The sequence below is a fragment of the Sminthopsis crassicaudata genome, chromosome 1 (assembly GCF_048593235.1).
Source record: "Sminthopsis crassicaudata isolate SCR6 chromosome 1, ASM4859323v1, whole genome shotgun sequence".
NCBI lineage: Eukaryota > Metazoa > Chordata > Mammalia > Dasyuromorphia > Dasyuridae > Sminthopsis > Sminthopsis crassicaudata.
Genome location: NC_133617.1, coordinates 302,006,282 through 302,031,661, shown reverse-complemented (window position 1 = coordinate 302,031,661; position 25,380 = coordinate 302,006,282). Strand labels below are relative to the sequence as shown.

Below are 25,380 nucleotides of genomic sequence, written 5' to 3'. Positions count from 1 at the left end.
ACTTAATAACTACATGTAAGAGTATCTAAAGACATGAGAAAGAGTTAAGACCTAATTTCCAGATAACTCTCTTAAGAAAAATGTGGTTCTTAGAATTCCTCAAAAAGAACTGATTTATAATCTTATCTTGCAGATGCTTAAATGCCTTTGAGATTACCAACACGTTAGAGCACATTTTCCAAATTAATAACCTGAGTGCTCACCAGAAAGCTAAATTACAGGTGCTGATAACCATGAAAAGCTTCTCAGCTAACTAAATATTATTTAATTAAAATGGCTCTGAATTTTCAGACACAATCTATTGTTCTCATAATTGAGAAAATTTGGTTTACAATTTTACTGAGCTTCCTAAGCTGATATATCTTAACTAAACAACCTTTTTTTGAAAAAGAAAATCTACTCTAAATAAACCTAAGATAGAGAAATGTTTTAGAAAGGGTTTCATTTCTTGCTTATGATGCAGCCTGGGATACTATGATAATTCAATTGAATTCCAATCTTCCTTTCTTTAACCATAACCAATGGCAAACTCCCAGTTCTATTAGCTGATAATCATAAATCTAATTCAAACCAAGCAACTTCCCCCATAGCACATTGTGGCATCCAACTGTTACACGGGCTATGATCTCACATTTGACAAATGAGTAACAAGCCCCAAGAGGAGATACATAGGAAAATAAAGCAAGCTCAAACTCAAAAGTGAAGAACTCATACTTGCTAAGAAATTCACAAATACCATATATTCTCAAAGGAAGAGTCAATAAATGATATTCATAGTCCACCTAACGTCATATATTCTCAATTTCACTTGAGCCATTTTTGCTTACTCACATGAGTTAGAGTGAAGAATGTGGATGGTGGTAGCTAAGGATCCCCTGACTTATAGCATGGCTAGTTAGAACTATCTCAAGGTCATAAAGGGTGATACCATGGACAAGTCAGGGGAGCATGGGATAATTTACCTCTCCGACCTATGGATAAGGGAAGAATTTAATAACCAATCTACAGACAGAGAGCATTATTAGATGTAAAGTGGATAATAATGATACATTTTTAATTTAAAAGGTTTTGCATGAAAAAAAATATACAGTCAAATTTAGAAGGAAAGCAGAAAGTGGGGGGGGGGTAGGGTTTTTACAGCAAATATCTCTGATAAAGGCTTCATTTACCAAATACATAGAGAATTGAATCAAATTTATAAGAACGATTGATCCCAACTGATAAGTGGTCAAAGCATGTGAGCAGACAGTTTTCAGATAAGAAATCAAGCTATCATCTACCCAGGTTACTTATACCTTCAGAAACTAATAATTAATGTGCAACAAGAAAATGGTATTTACACACATATATTGTATCTAGGTTATATTGTAACACATGTAAAATGTATGGGATTACCTGCCATCGGGGGGAGGGAGTGGAGGGAGGGAGGGGATAATTTGGAAAAATGAATAAAAAAAAAAAAAGAAATCAAGCTATCTATAATCATATGAAAAGGTGTTCTACATCACTACTAATAAAAAATGCAATTTTTTTTAAATTATGAGGTGCCACCTCTCACACCTATCACACTGATTAATGTGACAAAAAAAGAAAATGATAAATGTTGAAGGAGATGTAGGAAAAATGAAAGGTACATTTTTCCTACTGTTGGTAGAGTTGTGAAGCAATTCAACCATTTTAGAGGAAAACTGCTATCCCAAAGCTATAAAATTGTGCATATCCTTTGATCAAGCAATATCACTAGTAGATCTGTATCCCAAAGGGATGAAAAAAAAGTGAAAAGGACCTACTTGTACAAAAATATTTATAGTAGTAGATCTTCTGATTGCAAAGAACTGGACACTGAGGGCATGTCCATTAATTGGGGAATGGCTGAAGAAGTTATGGTATGTGATTGTAATGGAATATTATGGTACTATAAGAAATGACAAGAGGAATGCTTCCAGAAAAACCTAGATTTACATGAACTGATGCAAAATGAAGTAAGGAGACTCAGGATAATACTGCACATAGTAATATTAATATTGTAATTATGATCAATTGTGAATGACTTAGCTATTCTCAGCAATTCAATGATCCAAGACAATTCCAAAGATTTCATGGTGAAAAATGCTGTCTACCTCCAGAGAAAGAATTGATAAAATCTGAATACATATTGAAGCATAGTATTTCACATTTTTTTTCTTGATTTATTGCAGTGTTCTCTTCTCTACAATGTAATTGTTCTCTGGGAGCAGGTTTCTTGGGGAGCTTCTGGAGGCAGCCTTAGTTTCAGTTCAGTTTCAATAATCAACTCAAATGCAGCCAGGAGTTAAAAGCCAGATCCTTTATTGTCTCCTTCAAAACTTTCTCGTTAGCTTTCTTAAAGGCCTATCTCTCCCTTTGGTTCTGAGAATTCTTGCCGCTAGTCCTTTGTTTCTTCCAGCTTCAGCCTCTTGTCCCAATGTCTCCAGCCAGAACAAAGGTGGAAGTTGGAATGAATTTGACTCCCCCTTCAAGAGAGTGGGTTGTGGGCTTCTGACTTGTGAATCTCCCAAATTCCATCCTAGTTGAGGCTCCTACATATATATGCTTTCTAAAGGTGTGAACTCCTTTAAAGATGTGAATTAAATACATAAGCATTAGCACTTTGTTTCAAGTTCTGGCCCATAACATCTCCCACTTTTTTTTGTTTTAGAACACAGTTGGTCATGCCATCCCTGACTTCTTAAGGAGGAGAGAACCCCAAAAAAGAAGGTGATCACGCTTTCCCTGACTGCTCAAACAAGGAGTGGAAACATCATAAAAAGGAGGTGATCACGCCCTCCTTAACTTCTCAGGAAGGGAGATGAAAACCCCAAAAGAAATGGGAAATAAAGTCAGATTAGCAGGTTTCTGAAGGGGCTCATTCTTAAAACAATATGGGAGCTATTACACATAATTACATAAATTGCATAAGCACATAGCAATATAACACAGGCTAGAAGTGATGTAACAAATAACATGAATCAACATGAGGAATTATACATGTCCATAAGTCCTAGAAATAGTCCAAAAGGAATCTATTGTCCATTAGTTCATGTGCCAGGAATATAATAATTCCCACAAGTTTTGAAGTCCTGCAATAGTCTCATCTTGTGTTAGAGAAACCAATGATTCCTGATGGTTTTCAAGTCCTGCAACAGTCTTTATCAACAATTTTTCATCTCAAGGAATCCAATCATTCCTGCTGGTTTTCAAGTCCTGCAACAGTCTTATCTTGTGTTAGGGAATCCAATGATTCCTGCATATTTTGTTCTTAGGTCTTCTACTTTGATTCCAGATTTTTCTCTTTTTCTGTCTTTCCAGGTGCTCATTGCCACCCATCTGTTTCCTTCTCATCTGTTTCCTTCTCTGTCTGTTTCCTTATCCATCTGTAGAAATTCAAGCAAATCCTTTCTCCCAAGCAGTTAACCTAATTCCCTTTTACTTACCACTTTCTAGATCTCTCCTCATCACCTGGCAATTGCATTGGAGCTATTTGCACTGGACACTGCGCTGTTGGTTTGAAAAGCCTGTATTTTCCCCGAGTGTAATCCCTTTCTGCCATATGATTGCTTTTTGGCTGATAGATCACATCAGATCTATCTAAAGACCTTCTAAAGACTTGCTGGGTGTAAACTTAGCTGCCATCATGCCCCAACTGTCTTTTGAATGATATCTTGGGGCTGGGCCCTGCCTCTCATTTCTCTGGGTCAATCTACATTCTGAGGCCCAGTGGAAGTCCTTGTGGCAATTTGGACATAGGGTTTTAGATCTTCTCTCAGCCTGTCTTCTCACTCTATCTCCATATCTACACTGAGCTTTAAGATGTCCAACTTTTCACAATGAAAATATGGACAACTCTCTAGAAGTCCCTCACCAAGAGAGGGACTCTGTCTTCCCATGCTCAGCATAGTCTGGGTATAATAAGCATTTGTGCCCACTGTGGACACTGTCTTATGATTTTCTCTAAAGGAACATCTTTATGTAGTCTCCATATAATTCTTCTGTAAACCTCATTGGCATTTTCCTTAGCCAGATGACTGGTGATTATTTCTGTATCTGCATTTTCTCCAATGGTTCTTGTGACAGCTGTCTGCAAACATCCCACAAAATCCACAGAAGGTTCATTGGGACCTTGCTCTATTTTTGTGAAGGCTTTACCTTCATCTTTTTCTAGGAGAGAACTTCAAGCTTTTATTGCAGCCTTAGAAATTTGCTTACATACTGTTATAGGATAATTAATTTGTGCTTAATTCTCTTCATACTGACCTTTACTTGCTAATTGGTCAAAAGTGACATGTACATTAACTCCTGTTTGCCTAATGCATCTGGCTTGAATCCTACATAATTGATGATACTCTGAAAGCCACAAGTTTTGTCCAGATTCTAAACATGTCCTTGCTATGGATTTCCAATCACTAGGGATTAGGATTTCACAATGCAAATTATCTAGTAACATCTTAACATAAAATGATGTAGCCCCATAAAGAGTGCAACCTTTTTTCAAATCTTTAATTTTTTCCAGATCAAAAGGAGTGTATCTTCTCCTTTGTTTACCTGAAAGGTCAATCTCTTCAATCACAGGGTATGCATTTATAAAATCAGATACATCCTGTCCTTCATTTTTTGCCTTAACCATTGTCTTTTCTAATCTTGTCATAGGCCAAGGTGAAGCTGTGTCACTGCTCCTTCCCCTCCTCCTTCTTCCTCCACCCATGAAATGTTAATTGAGGGAAAAGGAGATGGGAAATGCTCCTATTGTGAAGTGCCACTCTCAGAATTGTACTTAACTCCATTCTTTTCTGATTCTTCATCCTTTTCACCTAGTTTAGTTGGCACCTCCCCCTCCTGCTCTTTCTTCTTTTTTCCTTATTCTATAGCTTATATAATTTCCTAAAGCCAGTTGTATTAAATTGTATGCATTAAGTATGTCTTTGGAAATTGAGGAAGGTCCATTTTTGTTGTAGTAATTTCCACTCCTCTAGATCAAATTATTTTTCCATAGAAAACCAAGGAGATGTGTACTGTACAGTTTCTAAACGTTCAATGATCTGCTCCCAAAGTATAATCAAGACTTGGCTTTTCATAACCCTGACAATGTTCTCTATATATTTTCCTTGAAGAGAAACAGAAGGCTGTTTTCTAAACATCTGTCCCATTTTAGCTGAAATACTATTTTAGCTCTTTAACAAGTTTCCTTGTTGTACTCACCCTAATTTCTGGGTTGAGGAGACTTTTCCACTGAAATCAGGATCATGTTTGCCCCACGTTGGGTGCCAAAATGTAATATTCTCTCTAAAATGTAATCATTCTCTGGGAGCAGGTTTCTTGGAGGGCTTCAGGAGGCAGCCTTAGTTTCAGTTCAGTTTCAATAATCACTTCAAATGCACCCAGGAGTTAAAGTCCAGCCTGGTTAGTTTTCTTAGAGGCCTATCTCTCTCCTTGGTTCTGAGAGTTCTTGCTGCTAGTCCTTTGTCTCTTCCAGCTTCAGCCTCTTGTCTTCCCAATGTCTCCATCCAGCACAAATGTGGAAGTTGGAATGAATCTGACTGTCTCCAAGAGAGTGGGCTTGTGGGCTTTTGACTTGTGAATCTCCCGAAATCCATCCTGGTTGAGGCTCCTAGCTTATATATGCTCTCTAAAGATGTGAACTCCTTTAAAGGTGTGAACTAAGTACATAAGCATTAGCACCTTCTTTCAAGTTCTGGCCCATAACAGTTTATTGTTTGGTCTGCATTTTCTTTCACAATATAACTAATATGGAAATATTTTTTATGATTACACATGTATAGCCTATATCAAATTGCTTATCATCTCAGGGAAGAGGAAAGGGGAAGAAGGGAACTCAAAATTTTTTAAAATGAATGTTAAAAATTACAATTGGGAAAAAAAATATTATTAAGAATTTTCTGAAGGTAATAGAGATTACATCTGACACAGTAAGTCCAAACAGCATGATTATAGAACCCTTCAAGTTATAGAATTCCACATTTTTGGTCACTACATGAACAAGTTTAAAGTGAAAAGACAAAAAAGAAAAATAATAAAATCATGCTTGAATCACTGGTTATCTCATTTCTCAGGGCCAACAACAAACTAAACCATATAATTATTTAACTAATTTAATTTAACTCTTGGGTCTAGACTTCGACAAATGAAAAGGAAACAAGAGAATATCAGGATTAATAAAAAATTTAAAACAAAAAACAAAAAACTTGCACCAGCTTCCCTGGTAGGGTAAGGGATTCTTGCTTGCTTAGCTTCTACATATACTATACTAACACAGAAGGCACAAGATCCCCTATAGCTGAAGAAGGCTATAATTATGACAGCAGAGAAGAATAGTGATACCTTTTTATAAGGGCAATCACAGCAAAGATTAAGTTACAAAGGTTTTCTGGTTATTCATCAATTAAACAAGAAATTCAATTAATCAGTATACTTAATTCCTTAGGTATCCTAGTTAATCAAAGTTTCACTGCATTTAAATTGCATCACTCTCTTACTAATAAATTGCCTAATTGAAAAAGAAAGTACTCCTGACCAGGAAACTATCACTTGCATCTTAATATAACCTGAAGACTTCTCTCTGCATCTATGTATTCATAAAACTAAAATGTGTCTCGACAATACAAAATTAGAACCAAAAAGACTATAGAGACTGGTGTAATTTTAGACAAGAAATTAGAAAGCTTGGTTCCTATTTCTAGTTTACCACGAATTACCTTTGTGACATTAGTTAAATTTTAATCATTCTGTACTCCACCTATAAAATCCCCATCTATAATATTATACCCTATTGAATTTAGGGTATCTATTTGCATATTTTATGTATTTTGTATTCGCTTTTCTAATTATTTCCTTATGGTTTTGTTATTATTGGGCAGAGGTACTGATTATTTTTATGGATTTATTTTGTACTTTACTATTTTATTAGAGATACTGGCTTCAATCAGTATTTATGCAGATTCTGTAGGATTTTCAAAGTAAAATCATGTCACTTGAAAACAGAATATTTGTTTTTTCTTTGCCAATCTTAGTTTTCTTTCCTTATTCCTACTGTTAGCATTTACAGAAGGTCAAATAATAGTGAGGAGAGTATTTGTTTTTTCCCTGCAATTATTTGGAAACCTTTAAGTATATATCCATGGCAAATAATGCTTGTTTTTCAATTTAAAGAACACTTCTTTTTAACATATTAAAAATTGTCTCAATTCTAAAGGATTTGTGGGCTATTATTGTTGTTGCTTAAATCATAAATGGATTCATATTTTGTTAAAGGATTTTTTCCCCATTGGGGATATCATCATAAGGTTTTGCTTGTTTTTCATTTTTAATATAATCATACCTTTCCTACAGTTGAAGTCATCTTATATCTATAGTATAAATCTGACTTGGTCACAATAAATATATACACATATACATGAAACACACATAAATATATGTTACATACACATACACACCTATAGACTTATTGTTAAGATTTCACTTAAAACTCTTACATCAATATACAGTTATGATAATTGTTTATAAGTCTGGAGAAAAAAATATGAGCTTCAGTGACCCTATAAAAGTACTATTCATCTTCATGTTAGTTAAAAAAAAAAAAAAAAACTCTTTACAGTCAAAACCAATTACTCCGACTTTTCTCTGGAGATCCTTCAAAAATACACTTATATTGTAGGGAAGAGAAATTTTATTTGAGATCTGCAAATATAGTTATTATACAAAATTAAAAATAGGGGTTCACTTAAGCAGTTTATTTCTATCTGATTTTCATTTCTCCTCAACTACTTGCTTGCTTGGGCCCATGAAACTAAGTTCACAGATAAAGATATTCAGTTTCAAAACTGCCCACTGGTTAAAAAAAAAAAAAAAAAACTTCAGTCTCTTGGCTCTCAGTTCCAGGATGCCTTCAATCCTACCACATTTTCATCAAAATCCGAAATTCAAAGACAATACAAAAAATTATTTTTACATCATATGATTCTTTATTATTCTTTTGGGGTTTATTTTTGAAATATATAGTCTCAATTAAAAAAAAAAAAACAATAGATGTGCTACACTGAAGCAATCAAGCAACCATATAAAAATGGTCCAGATTACTGAGATTAAGAGAAGTGCTAATCAAAACAACATTGAAATTCCATTTCACCCAATACATCTTGGCAAAAATGACAAAAGATGGAACCAGTCTGTTGGAGAGTTTTTTGGAAGATAGATGTGTTATTGCATTATTAGTACAACTGTGGAATAATGTAGCTGTTTGGGAAAGAAATATGAAATTATGGCAAATAAATTGATTAGCCACCTATTAAAAATGTAGTCTCAGAATATTCTAATTTTTATGATGGCAAAATCAAAGTATGTGATTAAAAACAGCTACCAACCAAACCCAAAATTGGTACTTAAAGACTACATTTTGGTTTTCCACAATACAAGCAACAGGTGGAAAATTTCCTCTTAACATGCTCTAATTAGCTAATTTTCCCTATAACCTATTGCTTATGATTTTATTTTACAAGTATGTTTGTTTTGTAATTTTACTAGCAATGAAGAAATGTTTCTCCTTTTTTGATGGGATCACATCTTGAAACTCACCCCTATTCTAACTAAGATAATGTGAAGGAAGTATATAAATATTTGTACTGTTCTGCCCAAATCATATATATATATATATATATATATATATATATATACATGAAAAAAAAATTGTCCTAACAATTAGAATTAGAAAACATCAAATACTTGAAATTTTTACTATTACAAGGCTTTAAAAATAACAGGAGTGAAATAAATATAATAGTTGCTAATTTTTATAAAACATTGTGAGGTTTGCAAGGTACTTTACAAATATTTGATTTCATCCTTGCAACTACCCTGGGATATAGGTACTATTATTATTATCCCCATTTTACAGATAAAAAAACTAAGGCTCAGAGATGTTAAAAGACTTGTGCTAGATTATACATTTATTAAGAATCTCAAATAGGACTTGAATTCAGGTCTTCCTCACTCCACTCTAGCACTCACTCTATTGTGTCTAATCTAATCTAATCTAGTCTAGTCTAGTCCAATCTAAAAAACCGTTTGTTAAATTAAATTGATACAAAGACAGCATCAGTTCTGAATCTCTGTTACTTCTAAACTTCTAACTGATCACAGAAGATATAAAAGATATGCTGCTTCAGTATGACCTATACTATAAAAGTCACCTAACTTAAATGGGTTTATATAATAGTTGATTTATATAGTAACTAACACATAACTTATAAGTTTCCTTACCTATAAAGTGAGAGATTTGGACTAAAACACCTCCAAAGTCCCTTTGAGTTCAAAACCCATAGATTCTAAGATCTATAATTCCTCTAGCTGTAATTAAAGTCCTTTTCTTTTTTTCTATCCTTAGGGGAAATCTGTAGGTAATGCTCCTATAATTTATCTTTCATTTGATTTGAAAACATTCAAAAGTATCCATGGATAAGTATTTAGCCTACTTTGTAGGTATGATTATAGGATAAAATTTATTATACCATCTTTAAGAAATGGAAAAACTGAGGTAAAAAGTTACCAAAAAATTTTCAAAGTCTATACAATAAGACTGGAAATAAATCCATACTTCCAAATCCCAGTCCAGTGTGACTGCTATACAGTCCATGTTGCACCAGCATCTTGACCCTTGTGGACTGTGCTAGTTAATAATGATTTCAGTCAATTGTAGAACTTACATTAACTTATCTAAATAATAGCTAATCCTGCACAAGGCTGTGCTTCTCTCCTGTGTGACAAAGGAGGGGCCCTGTTGGTTTATCCTAGGGTACCAGTCACCCGTATAGTGTATTTACCATTAAGAAACCAAAACATACTCACTCGACTTTTTGAAATTGTCTCAGAGTATATAGTTGTTTAAATTCCCCCCTCAGTACTTGTAATAAAACTGACTGTTTCAAGTAAATCTGCAACTGCTTTTGAAGTTTCCCATTGGTACCATCTAGGAGTCTTGGTTTCAGGCTTAGTTGACATCACTGAAATAGGCAACAGAGCATGAAAGAATTGTTTTGGTTAAAATTCAAACTATAAATTGCTTCTGAGGTACTACAGAATTCTACTAACACAATATGTCTGAGAATTGTGTGGGATATGAATTTGAGATATGGAGAAAGGACAAAAGGAGACAGGAGATGAATATTCTTTATTTTACTCTGCTGAGTTGTGATTCGTCTCAGGACAGGATGTATATGGGAGCTAGATATATAACTAGGTAGAAAGATATAGAGAATGATAGACTACAGAGAGGAAAAAGACAGAGACAGAGAGAGAGACAGAGATACACAGAGACCAAAAGAGATAAAGAGAGACACAGAGAGACAGAAACAGATACAGACAGAGGAGAGACAAAGAGAGAGAGAGAGAAGAGAAAGACCAAGAAAGAAAGAGGCAGAGAGGAGGAAGAGAGAGAGAGCTGAATTTAGATGATTCTCTGATAATTTGTCACTACAAAAGAAATCAGGCAACAGAGGAAAATGCTATGAAGAAAAAATATGGAGAACACTGGAAATATGATGTTTGGCCTGAATCACAATTATACCTAAGTAATATACCTTTTGGATGTGTCTTACCTATTCTTCTCTGAATGCCACTAAGTAACATCCTACCCATTGGGGATATACTATCTACATTTATTCTGTCATTATCTCAATATTTGTACATAGATGGCAATAGGTATTTTGCCAATATAAAAGTAACTTTCTTAAACCACATCTAATTATACACAGGCATATAGTCAATATATATGCAGCAGTAGCTATTTTGTACAGTAATAATTAAAGATGACATTCGTTTATCTGTTTGATAACATCAAATTAAAATTTTCTCTCTCCGATTCCAACATCTACATTTAAAAAAATGAATTAACCAGTCTTAAATTGGGTGTTTTAATTATTGACTAGAATTCTGCTTTAAAAATCAAAAGAAAACTGCTCATAGAACAAAAGTAAATATTGAATTCTAAATAGGGACAAGGTAATTACAATACTAATTTCTGACTTAATGTGGTTAACACAAAAAGCAATATTTTTCCCTATAAGACTTAATTTGATTCTCAGATCTTTTGTGAACATCCTAAATTAATAATCCTGAATAATTTCTCCCCAAAATCACTCTACTTCATTGCTGATATTAACACATTAAATCACCATTACCACAAAGAGGGTTTCAATGGACCCCAAAAAATGTCTATTTTCTCAATAAGAAAATTTAGGCATACCTCCTAATACTTGTTTCTATGTCAAGTAAACAAGGTCACTTTAAAAACTGGTGACAAAATACTCCTCACTCAAAAATTATTCAAGCATAAAACACTGATCATTTTCTTTTGTTTACCCAGAACTTGTGGCAATTTGATATAGTTGTCAATAAATTGACAACTGATTATCTCCTTTCTTATCCACAGATGGAGAGAATTATCTACAGGATCTAAAAGGCAAAAAATAAAGCAATCAAAATATGATACCACAGTATAGAGCTCCTTTTAAAAACTGTTCAAAAAAAATAACAAGCTGAGAAGAAAGTAGACTAAGTACATAGTAACTGGTGGATAAAGCTATTTTAGAACTAAAAAGGCTATAGACAATCCAAAAGCAAATAATCAAAAACTGAAAGCAAATATCTAAAAAATGACAGTAAATATTTGTTGAATTGGATAAGTTGGATTTCAACATGAAAAGTCTGAATCTGCAAAGTTCACATTAAATATAGCCTTATTATATTTAAATAGAATTAATCACTACTTTTTACCACATTGTATGCTTGCACACCATTTCAAAGTGAAGTACCATAAAGTAATTTCACCAGTATAACAATGCTATAAATGGGGGTGCATTCCTGAGCACAGACTTCCCATTGACTAAGTTCATAGATATGAAAAACAATATATAACAAAAAAGCAAGGATATAATTCCTATAACTTTTTATAATTATTTAAAATAAAATTATATTTCAAGTCCACTAAGGTACTCATGTTATATACTGATTAGAAGATCCCAAAGTACTATAAATTATATTAACAGCTTATTTTTAAAACTTCAATGTACTATTAATTAATCCTAAGCAAACCTTTAATCATGCATTATTTTTTATATTTGCATTATATAATTGCATATCATAATTATGCAATTATTTTATTAACCTTTTTAGAAATTAAATAGTCTTTCAGAGTATGATTTGGAACAATCAAATTTCCTTTAAATGTTATTTAGGAATGTTAGAATTGATTCTTAACATTTTTTTTACTAATATATTTTCTTGTAATATCCAATTGACTTTAGTGCTATCACCCTATATTACAGGCTCAATTCATATCTGTTGATGCTGATGAGCAGATATTGTGACTTCTACTGAGAAGCATTTTTCAAAGATTAACAAAAATGTCTGCTTTTCACTCCCTTTACCTTAGTTTATTCAGTTACAAAAAAAGTGCAGCTATATCTACCCAATATCAAATCATATAAAGTCAAATAGAAATAATAGTACCAATATTATTATGATTCATTTTTACATATTGGGCTGCAAGATTCATACAGTAATTTCTTTTAGAAGAAAGTGAATGTCACGTTAAGTCTAGACACTGCTCTTATAACTGATAGATGGAAGTGAATGCAATAAACACGTAGTTATTTGGACTCAAAATTTTCTCACTACTTCAAGTTTCTTCTTCTCACCATCCCTTTCATACTATTTAGATACCTAATACAACCTCTCATGTAATTTAATATTCATTAAGACTTAGACAACTCAAAGGGACCTCTCAGCTATCATCTCCCAATTCTCACAGATTGTCAACATCATCACAAATTTGTTTCTTCCTTCATATCACAAACCTTCATAACCTAGCCATCCTCCAACCTTTTCAGTTTTACAAATTACTCCCTCTCTCAACTCTAGGATTTTTCTTTGGCTGTTCCTTATTCCTGGAAAATTATCCTTCCCCTATTCTAAACAATAACCTTCCTGGCTTCCTTTAGGTCTCCCCAAAACCTCACTTTTATAGGAAGAATTCTTTAATCCTTCTTAATTTTAATTATTGGTTTGGTACTGTGCTAAATTCTAAAATTAAAAGGAAAAAGTGAAATAATATCTTTTCTCAAAAAGCGACATGCTTCAGGGGAATAGAGAATTGATATATATATATATATGTGTGTATATATATATATATATGTGTGTGTGTGTGTGTGTGTGTGTGTATACATATGAGATAAGTACAAAATACATACAATTGATCCTTGGATGAATTGGAAAGGAGGATGCTAGCAGTTGGGGGTGGAGGAGATCAGAAACTATGACATGAGGAAAATGAAAAATTCTGTGAAGGGAGGTAGGGGGTAGAAAAAGAGCACATTTCAGGCATGAACAATGGCCAAAACAAAGGCATAGAGATGGAAGATGAAGGTGGAATGCCTTATATGAGGACTAAAAGAAGGCCAATTTGGGTAGAGAAATGACTGTAGATAAAAGAAAAATTGTCCAAAGAGACTGAAGAGAGAAGATGAGGCCTTTAAAAGCCAACAAGAAGAGTTTATCCTTAGAGAAAAAAAAGGAGCAATTAGAGTTTATTGAATAGGGAAACAATATGGTAAAATCTTCACTTAAGCAAAATTATTATGGCACCTCTGTGGAGAATGAATTAAGAGTAGAGAAGTCAAAGTAGAAAGTGCAATTCCAGCTAAATAAACATTTAACACACTCAAATTTTAACTATCAATTTTAAGAGCAATATCTAGATTGAAGCAATAAGTGTATTATTCTCCTTCTAAGAAAATTTCTGAATCTCTGTAAGAGAAAGAAAAGATTCTAGCAAACATGGCACTTTCTGCTACTGAGTGAAAGTCTACTCTTTAGTATTCAACCAAATAAGGGCTATTAGATAGCTCTAATACTAGAAGAGACCAAATCTCCCTATGGAAAATGTTTTGTTTTTGTTTTGTTTTGTTTTTTGCTGAAGCAACTGGGGTTAAGTGACTTGTCCAGGGTCACACTATGGAAAGAGTTTTAAAGAAATTCCTATTGTCACATTCCAATTAGATAGTCTGATCTTTCAAAAACAGTTGGAATGGGTCAGAATTATCTCCAAAATGAATTAAAACTCTGTAGAATAACTATGATATTTTATAGAAAAGTATCTGGCTTCCCAGAAATAGATATGTTAGACATGCCTGGAACAGGATATATAAATTCAATGTCCATAAACAATAATATGCAAATGCAAAACAAGAGAATAGTAATCATCAGTCTTCTAATAGCTCTAAGTTGTTTATGGCCTCAGTAATGTGTAAGGTTTTGTAACATGGCTACTCTAAGAGTTAAAACCTTTTTGTTTTAAGATATGTGCCCAAATACATTAGATTTGTCTAGAATAATAGGAACCTGGTTTTTTTTCTTTGTTTGTTTGTTTGTTTAATATAGAAATGCACAAATGCAAACCCTTGAACCTAATTAGAATGGGGCACTTCAGGGTCACTCAACACAGGATTAGCCCCCACACTCCCCATGTTTACTTTACCTTAAATTGAAGGAAAATGCAGTAAAACCTGGTTTAAATAATATTAGTTTAAGAATCAGGAACTTTGTCTGAGGTTTGGTCTCAGGGCCAAGTCATTAAATGTTTTTCTGAATCCACTTTGCCATCTGTAAAATAAGAATAATAGTATTCTGTAAGGATGAAATGAGAGATAACAAAAGTGAAAGGAAAACTGAGGTCCCTTACATTTGAAGATTTTTTGAATGGTAATGCTATTCATTTGAATCTGTGAATCTTCATACCACACATACTTGATTCTGGACAGATCATTAAGTAACTATGTCTCAATTTTTTCAATTGTAAAATGGAGATTATAATATTATATACAGTGTAATGTATCATATATTACAATATTTATATTACATATGTATATGTGTTATATGTAATATCATCATACAATCCCATGGTTGATATGAGAAACAAAAATGATTAATTTTTGTAAAGAGCTTAGTCTAAGGTTTGGAGCATAATCAGCACTTAACAAATGCTGTTTCCTTTCTTATCACAAAATAAACACCCACAGATCATTAAGATCTGGACTCCTGCATCCTGCAACTTTGGACAGATGCCTATTCTGTACCACTGTTGTTAGCTCTGTGGGCAGGAGCAGCTGATATTCAAGAACTCTTTCCCCCTCCCTTCTTTTTATTTGTATTGTACTATACTTTCTCTTAAAGTACATGAAAGTGAAGTAAAAAGCATTAAAGTTTAAGGCATTCTATTACCAACTATGTCCAACAAATGTTAATACAGCATTTGAAAAGACTAAAATACAATAGTCTAATTTACATTGCTACTAGTATTATAATGTCTTTCAAAAGGAAAACTACCTGCTGTGTTACAAAATTGGAAAATGAAGTACATATAAAACTTGCTATTAAAACCTTTGAGAAAAACTTTTCTGTTCCTTCTCAAGAAAGGAGTCTTTTGAAATACTTAAGCTTAAAGCATGGTGGAGAGGGGAAAAGAATAGAACAGATACAACCCAAATATTTAATGTCTAAATGCCAGTAAAAGTTTGCCAACCAATAAAATCTAGTAAAATGAAACATTTTAATATATCATGTCTTTTAATGCTTAAGGAAGACAGACTATGTGATGTGGTAATCTTGCCTCTGACACATAACCAATTATATGATCAAGAGTCATTAATGTGTTTCATCTTCTGTTTTCTCATCTGTAAAGTGGGCATAAAATAAACATCTACCTCCAGGGCTTGAAATGAGAGACTTTAAAGCACCATATAAAAGAGAGGGATCTTCATTTGTTTCTGCATCAGCATTGTGAACCCTTACCTATGCAAAAGTCAATTATCTAATATATTCATTGGGTGAGAAAAAACAATTTCTTCATAACTAAAATAATGTCAATTTGTTTTGAAAGAAGAAATTGAATCAATTGGGAGACTAGTATAGTAGCTCCTAACTAATTCATACTAATTAGTGGGAGTTTTGCAGCTGATGGAACTGTGATTTAGCAAGTAAACAAACCTTATCAAAAGAAAATTAAAGCTCTTGCTTTCCCAAATGTATTTCCCTCATTTATCTTAATAAGTGTGATTTAATTTTGTTTATTGGTGATCATTCTTCATGTAATATTAAATTTATTTAGTATAATTAATTAAATCTTAGTAATAGGAAAACCAACTGTAGACATCAATTTTTTTTTTCCTTTAACCTCTTCTGGATCTGAATTGACCCTGATGGCTATAAATCCAAAAGTAGACTCCTAGCCAAGATTTTAAATACAAACAGGGACTAATCTAATTTGCAATCTGCCCCAAAGTCAACTCTGTTGGTAATGGTACCAAAAACAATCAAATCAAGAAAGCCCAGAAGTCATAGGTCTTAGAACCTCAGCACTTAAAGAAATAGTCCATCTGATTATACAAGGATAATATCAAAAAAAAAAAAAAAAAAAAAAAAAAAAGCCAGAACACTTTTGCTCTCCAAAAAAAGAGTCTTTAGAAATAAACTTATCAAAAAATAAAACAGTGGGTTAATCTCCACAGAATCAGACTATTGGATCTAGAAAGAATCATGTCCCCTATTCCAACTCCTTAATTTTGTTAACAAGGAATTCTGAATTCAATTCCCCCCTCTGCAAATAAATTTAATATAAATAAATTGCACTTATTATTTGTTTGACCAGAAGAAATTCACAAGCTATATAGACTCTCAGTTTCCTCATCAAAAAGTTGGGAGTAACTATAGGTGCAGGAGTTCACAAGGTTATTATGAGGAACAAATAAGAGAAAGTAGAGTTTTAGAAAAAATCTAGGAGTATAGGGAAGAGGAAGGCCACTGAGCTACACTAGGCCTAGAAAGTTTCATGGAGATTTTCTGCACTTAAGGGGAAAAAAAACATACAAAAATATATAATAAAGGAGATGGTCCTCATAATTTGTTTTACTTGACCAAAACTTCATTTAAATAAGTAATATGAGCTGACAGTCAAAGGATTGACTTGATCTGAGATGGTATTAAGAGAAATCTAGGGGCAGCTAGGTGGGGCAGTGGTTAGAGCACCAGCCCTGAAGTCAGGAGGACCTGAGTTCAAATTTGACCTCAGACACTTATCATTTCCTAGCTGTGTGACCCTAGTTAAGTCACTTAACCCCAACTGCCTCAGCTTAAAAAAGAAAAAATAGAAGAAGAGAAACCTAGTGTCCTAAACAAGGTAGGCAATATTAGGGCCACTGTATTCTGTGCTAATCTTAAAACCTCTCAAGAAATATTGGAATTTTTCAAGGCAATTGTGCAGAAAGTCTGCTAAAAACTTTATCACATGAAGTATAGCTGATTCAGTCAATTGATAAACATTTTTTTAAGTGCTCACTCTGTGCCAGGCACTGTGGTGCCTGGGGATACCCAAAATAAAATAAAATAAAATAAGAGGCAAAAGACAGTCCCACATTCAAGGAGGTTATTGTTTATCGTTCATTCTGAAGAGAAAATAATAGGTATTGGAGGAATTGTGGTTAAAACAACAGCAATAACAACAAAGGCACACTGATGTACTTTTGGTGAACTTGAGAAAGGACACCACCATTCTTGGAAAGCAACTGGGAATTATACATGAAAAGTTACTGTGTGCCCTTTGATCTAGCAATACCATTGTTATGCTTATATCCAAAATATATTATGAGGATGTCCAACAATTGAACAATGGCTTAATGAATGAGTTGTGGTATATAAATATAGAGTATGAATACACTATAGAAAATGAGGAAACTGATTAAATCAAAACAATATGGAAAGACTTCTAGGAATTGATAAAAAATGAAGTAAACAGAATCATGAGAATAATTTATATAATAATCACAATGAAAAAATAAATAACTTTAAAGGCTGTAATAACTACAATTGATGCAAGAACATTCATGATGCCAAAAGACTGATATAAGATCTATGGCAGAGATGTAATATAATTAGAGCATAGTGTTTTAAAATGTGGTTCATAATATTTTTGATCAAATCAGATTAAATGTTATTTTAAAATATTCAACAAATAAATTAGAATGTAATTTTAAAAAATAATATTACATTTTAAAACTAAGTCAATATGTAGCCCCCTTTGTGTATGGATTAGCGTACTGTATTTCCATTTAAGTTAAATGACATTTATTTTTATATGCATTTGCTGAAGGAATATACTTTGCTTGAATAATCATATTTATTATAAGCATTTTTTCTTTCCCCCTCCCAATTCAGTAGGTGGAGAGAGGGTGATAAAATTGATTCCTGTTCATAAAATGAAAGTAAGGGTATCACAGATACGAAATGTTGCATGTACTTTCATTTGAAGTCATGGCATACTACTTAGCTGTTTTATTTTGTAAGAATCATTTACATGTTTGTAATATAAAAATAACATCAACAAAACTTTTTAAATTAATATAAAAAATACAGAGGAACAAAATTATCCAGAAGAATACAAGGTATAGAGAGACAGCTTTTAGTACAATTTGAGAATAAAACTAATTTAATAGAATTTCATCCTTATAAAATAAGGTCATTTGCAAATCATGTTACTTCTACTCAGGCCTTTCTCCTCAAACTTGACCTCTTACCCAACAAAATCATTTTAACCTTTTTACTGGGTCCATGGGGGAAAGATATGTTTTGACCTTTTCTTATGAAGAACCAGCTGAACAAGTCACTTCCCGGCCATTACTATGCATTGTCCCCATTTCTTTTAACTCCCTATATATCTCTCTTTTGAATACCATCTTCCCCAATTAAAACATAAATTGGTAACTTTGGAAAGAAAGATCAGTTTCAGTGAGTGATGAGAACTGAAAACAAATTGCAAAGGATTAAGGTATAAAAGAGGATGGTTTGAAGGAAGGGGAACTGACAGTGAAAGCTGGGTTTGGTTCTAGAGCTTTGTGGAGTTTTGTTGTTTTTGTTGTTTTTAAAAATACGGGAGATTTGAATGTCTTACCAGTAGGTGAGACAAAGGAGAGATACTGATTTTGCAATCTACTGATGATGATGAAATAGTTTTTTTTCCTCCATAATCATGATTGCTTAATGGAGGAATAAGGTTTCAAAGGCTCAACATTTTAAAAGACACTTTAATCCACAGTACTCAACTTGATTAAGGACAAAAAAGTTTATTTCAAACACTGTCATATAATATAGTGATTTAATAATGGTATGGTGAACAGCTGTGACTGCACCATGTCAACATCTGTCCCCTTTTCTAAATAAATTATGATATATTTAACATAAATTACCATAAGTACTTTTAAATTCTAAGTCATAAATGATTCACTTTGCATTATGTTCTGATATTACATAACATCCTTTACCCAAAGTCCTTCTTTCAATGCTTCCTCATGGCATGGAGGTGACCCTAGAATCTCCAAGGTAATGCTAGCCAAGTGATTACAAGCTCCAGGCAGGTCTTACCAAACTGGAAAAGCTTTGAGAACTGGAACTAGTAACAGATTGCATGGCTATCACTCAAGGACCAGACTTAATGGTTCCCCAGAAAGCAGATCACAGATAATTTTTTTTTAAATTTTGGCTATGACAGCCAATTAAATTAGTACTAAAGCATGAAGTGATTGAGATCAGATGAAATGTTAAAGAATTACATACAGAGAAACAATTACCAATTCATTTGGCATTTTCATAATTTTCAAAATTATTACCCAAAATTGTTTGTTTACTACATGCTACCTTTACTGTCAAAAGTTGGAAGAGGAAAAGAAAATGTTAAATATACCATTAAACCTCTTTGTTTGTTTCTTACTTTTTGGCTCTCATCTGTGATTTCATCAGTATAGGGAATATTCGTTGTATTTGCTCCAGTTATAGGTCTGAAACTCCTCTGCAGTTATGTATCATTGGGGCACTGAATAATTAAGTAACTTGCCCTATGCCACACAATTATTGATAATACAAAAAAAGCAAGACCTGAACCCAGATTTTTCCAAACCCCAAATAAAGGTGGATCTTTACCAAGGGCATCAAGTTGCTTCTCATTATTCAATTCTACTGTATAGTATGTAAATGTCAAGAACTACAGAGATAAGTTTGATGCTACAGGGAGGAAAAAAAAACTAACTATGCTTATCCTTTAAGAGTAGTGTCCCACAGCCCTCCACCTTAGGATCATACCTTTAAAGCTGGGAGAAAGCTTGGAGAGTTCATTTAGTCTAATATGCCCATTTGACTGATGAGTAAACCAAGGCTCAATGAGAAAAAATTATTTTCCTTGGGTCACTAAGGCAGGAAGCAGAAAAGCCATAATATGAACCCAGATCCTGACTCCAAATTTAGAAAGCTTTCCTCTAAATCATGCCTTCTCTTCTTGCTAATAGAGTACTAAATGCCACCTGTCAAAGACTTTCACCAAAGGTTTTGTTTTCATTTTCTCTAATATTTGGATTCCTTATCTATAATTCTCTTCTTCATATTTAATATAAAATGCATCATTATGATCTAGCATTGTTATTTTCTCTCATGGCCTGAATGGAAAGAAAGCTTTACTGTAAGTATTTGCTACTAGTTAAGTACCTCATAAGTCAAGCTCAAATGTCTCCTTGATTGATTACAATCTTCTTAGGAAAATTATGAATACAAAGCTTCTGCTAATAATATAATTCTTCAGGTCATATGTTACCTTTTAGGAAACAATTACTACTAATATACTACAGAGATGTCCATTAGCAAGTGGCAAAGTTCCCACTCCTGACGCCAGTAACTTTACTGTAATCACACTGTAAATGTCCTACAAATAATTTCATACATACCTATCTTAAAGTCAACATCAAAACTACTCTGGGAGATAGAGCTATCAGAATTATCTACCTTGAGATAACAAAAAAGCCTAGCAAATAAAATCCCTTTTGCTAAAATGTGCTTCAGTAAATTTGCTCTTTTACTCAGAGGAAGTTGTGAAGTTCCTTTGGATTTTTTTTTTTTCTCCAAGTAAAAATTTTCCAAAAACATCTTCTATGTAGATTGTGTAAAACACCATTTAGGGATGAAACTTATGTGGTCAGTTTTTTTATAAATTATTTCATGTGTTAATATTATTAATAGAAAATATCTTTTATGTGAAACTTCTAAATCACTATACAAATGGTTACGCTTGATTTAAATTAGGTAATTGGACATGAAATTACCTGTCATAAAATGTATCTTTATCTTAGTTTTCATTCATTCCAATGTCTCACTTGAAATACTATTGCCTCAAAAAAAAAAAAAAATCTTTTTGCTTCCCTACCATTTTATTTTAATTTTTAGTATGGTCAGTTTTGGAAAACATAATGTATTGAGTTTTTATGTATTGCTCAAAGAAGAAAAAAATGTTTCTTAAGACTCTGAACTCCAGATCCTAACATTCAAAGCCTACCATAATCTGTTTCAATCCATATTTCAAGCCTAAGTTTACATTTTCCTTTCATATACCCTATTTCCAGACCACATTGGGCAATTCCAACTATGTCTTTATTCTGCCTTCTATCTCTGTGCCTTTGATCACACCCTTCTTGTACTTCTACCCTACCCCCCCCCAAAAAAAAGGAACTAGAATGCCTCTTTTGTATTTCACCTACCTCTTAATGAAAACGTTCCTTTCCTTCAAAGCCCAGCTTACATGTCACTCTTCTCCCTTAAGTCTTCTCTGATGCCCTGCCCTCTGGCAAAGATGTTGCCTCTCTCATATTAATATCCTTTTCTCCTTCATATCAGTTATTTGTGCGTAGCTTTCTTTTACACACTTTATCCTTCTTTAGAGTTTAAACTCCTTGATGGCAGAATCCATGTTCTATCTTTGTAACTCCAGCACTCAGATAGTTGTTTCTTAAGCCTCTCCTTTTTTTCCTCCTCACTATAGAGTAGTGAATTTTTTTTTTTTAATTTTAGGGAAATCTTTTTTAGGGATATATCCTATATATAATGGAGATTTATAATATCCAAAGTACTCTTCTCACAAGAACCTTGAGAGATACGTGGCATGAGTGTCATTATCCGCAGTTTTAGTAAAATAGATACTAGAATTTAAAACTTAGGATGAATTGATCTAGACAACTTAAAAGCAAACTTTATATTGACATTATACATAAATTTTCTTAAGTTTCTCCCTTTTTTCCCTTTCATATTGGACAATTCACCTTACACTAGATGACAATACTTTTAGGGTATATTTCTTATTTTTATGATACAAAGTACCCTCATCACAACAACATTGACAGATATGTTGCATGATTATCATTATCCTCAGTTTACATATAATGATATTTTCCCTGTTATGGGAAGGAAGGGCAAAGAGTCCATTTTCATCAACTTTAAGTCATACCTATTCACCCACACATACTCTTCAGTTCCAATTTTTTTGCTGTCTTTTCATATTAGAATATAAGTTCTTGAAGGCATGGACTCTTTCTTAGAACACATAATGCAAAGCACCTAGTAAGTATTTAAAAGGCTTGTTTTGTTGACTTGTCTTACTTCTGAGCTACTGTAAACTGAGAGCATTAGAGACGTTATGAAGAAAATCTTACCCCGGGCTCCTTTGCTATTTTACAATTACTTACAGAGATGATATTTTAGATAAAATTTAGACTTAACCTCTGTTCAGCTTTCAATTCCAAGATCCAGCAAAAGAAAAGAAGTTCAAATGATGACTTTAAAATTCTCAAAGGTTTCTCTTGTTTGTGGCTGGCTGGGGTTTTAACCACAATACAATTGGAGTTTTTAAGAGGCAATAATATGCTTATCATCTCAGTGAGGGGAAAGGTATGGGAGGGAGAGAGAAAATTTGGAACTCAAAAATTTTTAAGATGAAAGTCAAAAGCTGTCTATATGCATAACTAAAAAAAATTGTTTTAAAGATAGTAATCAGGGACAGGTAGATAGCACAGTGATCAAAGCACCAGCCCTGAAATCAGGAGGACCTGAGTTCAAATCTAGTGTCAGGCACTTAGCACTTCCTAACTGTTCGACCCTGGGCAAGTCCCTTAACCCCAATTGCCTCAGCAAAAAAAAAAAAAAAAAAAGATAGTAATCAGCTTCTCTACCTAGCACATCACTCCATCCCTGCAATTGTTAGGAAAGGGCACTAGCTGAGTGGAGACCAGAACAAAGAATGTCAGAGAACCTAAGACAGGTCTCATTCCCTTTCCCCATTTTACCCTTATTGGTAAAGTGATCTGCCAAAGGTAAGCAGAAAAGCAGTAAGAATTTATTTAGGTCTTATTCTGTGTCAGGCACCCACTTCCCCAGACTTCATTCCATGGCACAGTTAGGGGAAAGTACTTCTAGTCATAGGAAATCTTAATCACCTATTTTTCTTTGGTTGATTATACATTAGTGTCCTCTGCTTGCCCTAGTAAAAGATTTTAGGAAATGCATATAGATTGATCTATGATTTTTGGTACATGTTGACAAGGTGCTTTTAATCATAGGCAGTTTTCTGGAAGAGCATGCCCACATGTGAGAGTGAGCCTTAGATACTACTTCCAGGTGAGGAAATAGAAAAATATAGAGAAATAACTTGACCAAGGTCATCTAAGTACAAGCCCAGGAAACTCAAACTGGCAAACCCAAGCTAATTTGTAATTTCCAAGATAGGTTTCTTGTCATTATATAAAACCAGAAGCTTATGTATAAGGTTCCATACTGAGGAGAAATGTTACATTTATTATCTTTTCTTCTGAGTATTGTAAAATCCCTAATAATAAGGTTATAGAGTTGCTATCTGTTTTATTTACAAAGTTACTACTTATTTCAGTCTCTTTTACTACAAATTTGTAAAACAATGGTAACCTTATTTTCTCTACAAACCAATTTCATAAGATAAAATCTTCCCATTGGAGATACATTATTTATAGTCAAGGAAAAAAAAATTTCCAAGATCTTTTATTTTCTTTACTGTTCTGCTAAAATGTGTAAACTTTTCTCATGAGCTCTGATCCTACTGATGAGAAGAGAATAAATCATTTCAATTCAATAATCAAATATCAAGGGCCTGCTGTGTAAAGGCACTAGTCTGAGTAATGCAGATGCAAAAAAAGAAAAGGAAAAATAGTATTCTGCTTTGTTGAAATATGTTGATTCTATGAGAGCATTCTGTGTACTGAGAAAAGCCAGTCACTTAAGTGGACCCTACTGGTCTAAAGGCTTATAAGAAAATAAGTCATTGACCTTTTTTTGCTAGGGGGAACTATTAAACACATAAAACAGTTGGTTGGATCAGAACACTAAAGTAACCACAAGTATGAAATATTAGCCTGTCTGGTGAATGATAAACTGTTTTAAAAGTAAACTCTCTTTCCATCAGGGATTACAACAGATAAAACTCTGGCATGTAGAGATACTGGATATAGGGCTACTCCTCTCTTCCAGAGCTGCTTCAGCCCGCCCCATCCCCAGGCATCATTTGCATGGGGATTTACAGAACTGTTACAATTAGCAATATAAATACAGCATTGAGTGATTAGCTGCAGACACTACAAGAACCAACTTTACAGTCACTAAATTGTAAGCAAAGGGAGATAGAAAGAAAATATTTTGAAAAAACTGAACAAAGCTTCATCATTTGTATTACTTTCCAAAGATAGGAAGGAACTTCCATTTATCTGTGACTCTCTTAGGTTCCCATTAACCTGATGGCTTTAACATTGGTGAATCAAAGGAGAAGAGCCAATTAGAACTCAAGCCTGGGAATTTCCTTCCAACCCTCCAGCTCCCTGAGACTGAAGTGTCTGTCTGTATATGTCTCTCTTCCCCTCCTCTTTCTCAATATTTTATATATGTGTGTGTGCACATATTTTTTTCCTGTGTTCCCTTCCCCCCAGTTCCAGTTTCTATAACAGACTATTCCATAAATCCTTTTGGTGATCTTCAGTGCAGTATTATGTGCAGCAGATACATAAACCCCTACAACTCACACTACAATAATGTTTCAATATTCCCCCTTACTGCTGCAAATATAAAGTAGGAAAATGCTATTTTAAAAAAGACAAGGGCAAACATTTTGTAAACATCACATGCTGCTCCACCCAAAAATAAGGAGCCTTGGCCCAGTGAAGGTCACAGGCTTCTAAGTCTGCACAGATGTCTTTTGAGAAAGAAATGAAGAAAACATTACAGCAATATATGTTTCAATTGTGATAGCTCTTTAATGAAAAGAAATGCATACAGGAAATCAATTCCATCATAAAGATAATGATCAACTACATTTTCTTCAGTATTGTAGAGCTTATTCCTGTCAACTGCTGGTATCTTTAGCCACATAAAATGTCAAAGCCTCTCCTTCAGAATGCCCTAAAGATATCAGTATAT

The 25,380-nt window shown here is 33.4% G+C and overlaps 1 protein-coding gene across 10 annotated transcripts in view; it reads right to left on the bottom strand.

The window, feature by feature from the left end:
• The window catches only part of RNF152 (ring finger protein 152), a 107,735-nt gene that overhangs the window by 63,023 nt on the left and 19,332 nt on the right, over nucleotides 1-25,380 (bottom strand). For 4 of the 10 annotated variants that reach the window (XM_074279050.1, XM_074279052.1, XM_074279049.1 and 1 more), the window contains exon 2: nucleotides 14,561-14,685. The exons of 3 other annotated variants lie outside the window; for them this stretch is intronic. The gene's annotated coding sequence lies outside the window, so the exon portion shown is untranslated. Of the gene's footprint in view, nucleotides 1-9,873; nucleotides 12,103-14,560; nucleotides 14,686-25,380 lie in introns of those variants that run through there. 3 more of the 10 variants (XM_074279054.1, XM_074279056.1, XM_074279053.1) reach the window with 3 other exon arrangements.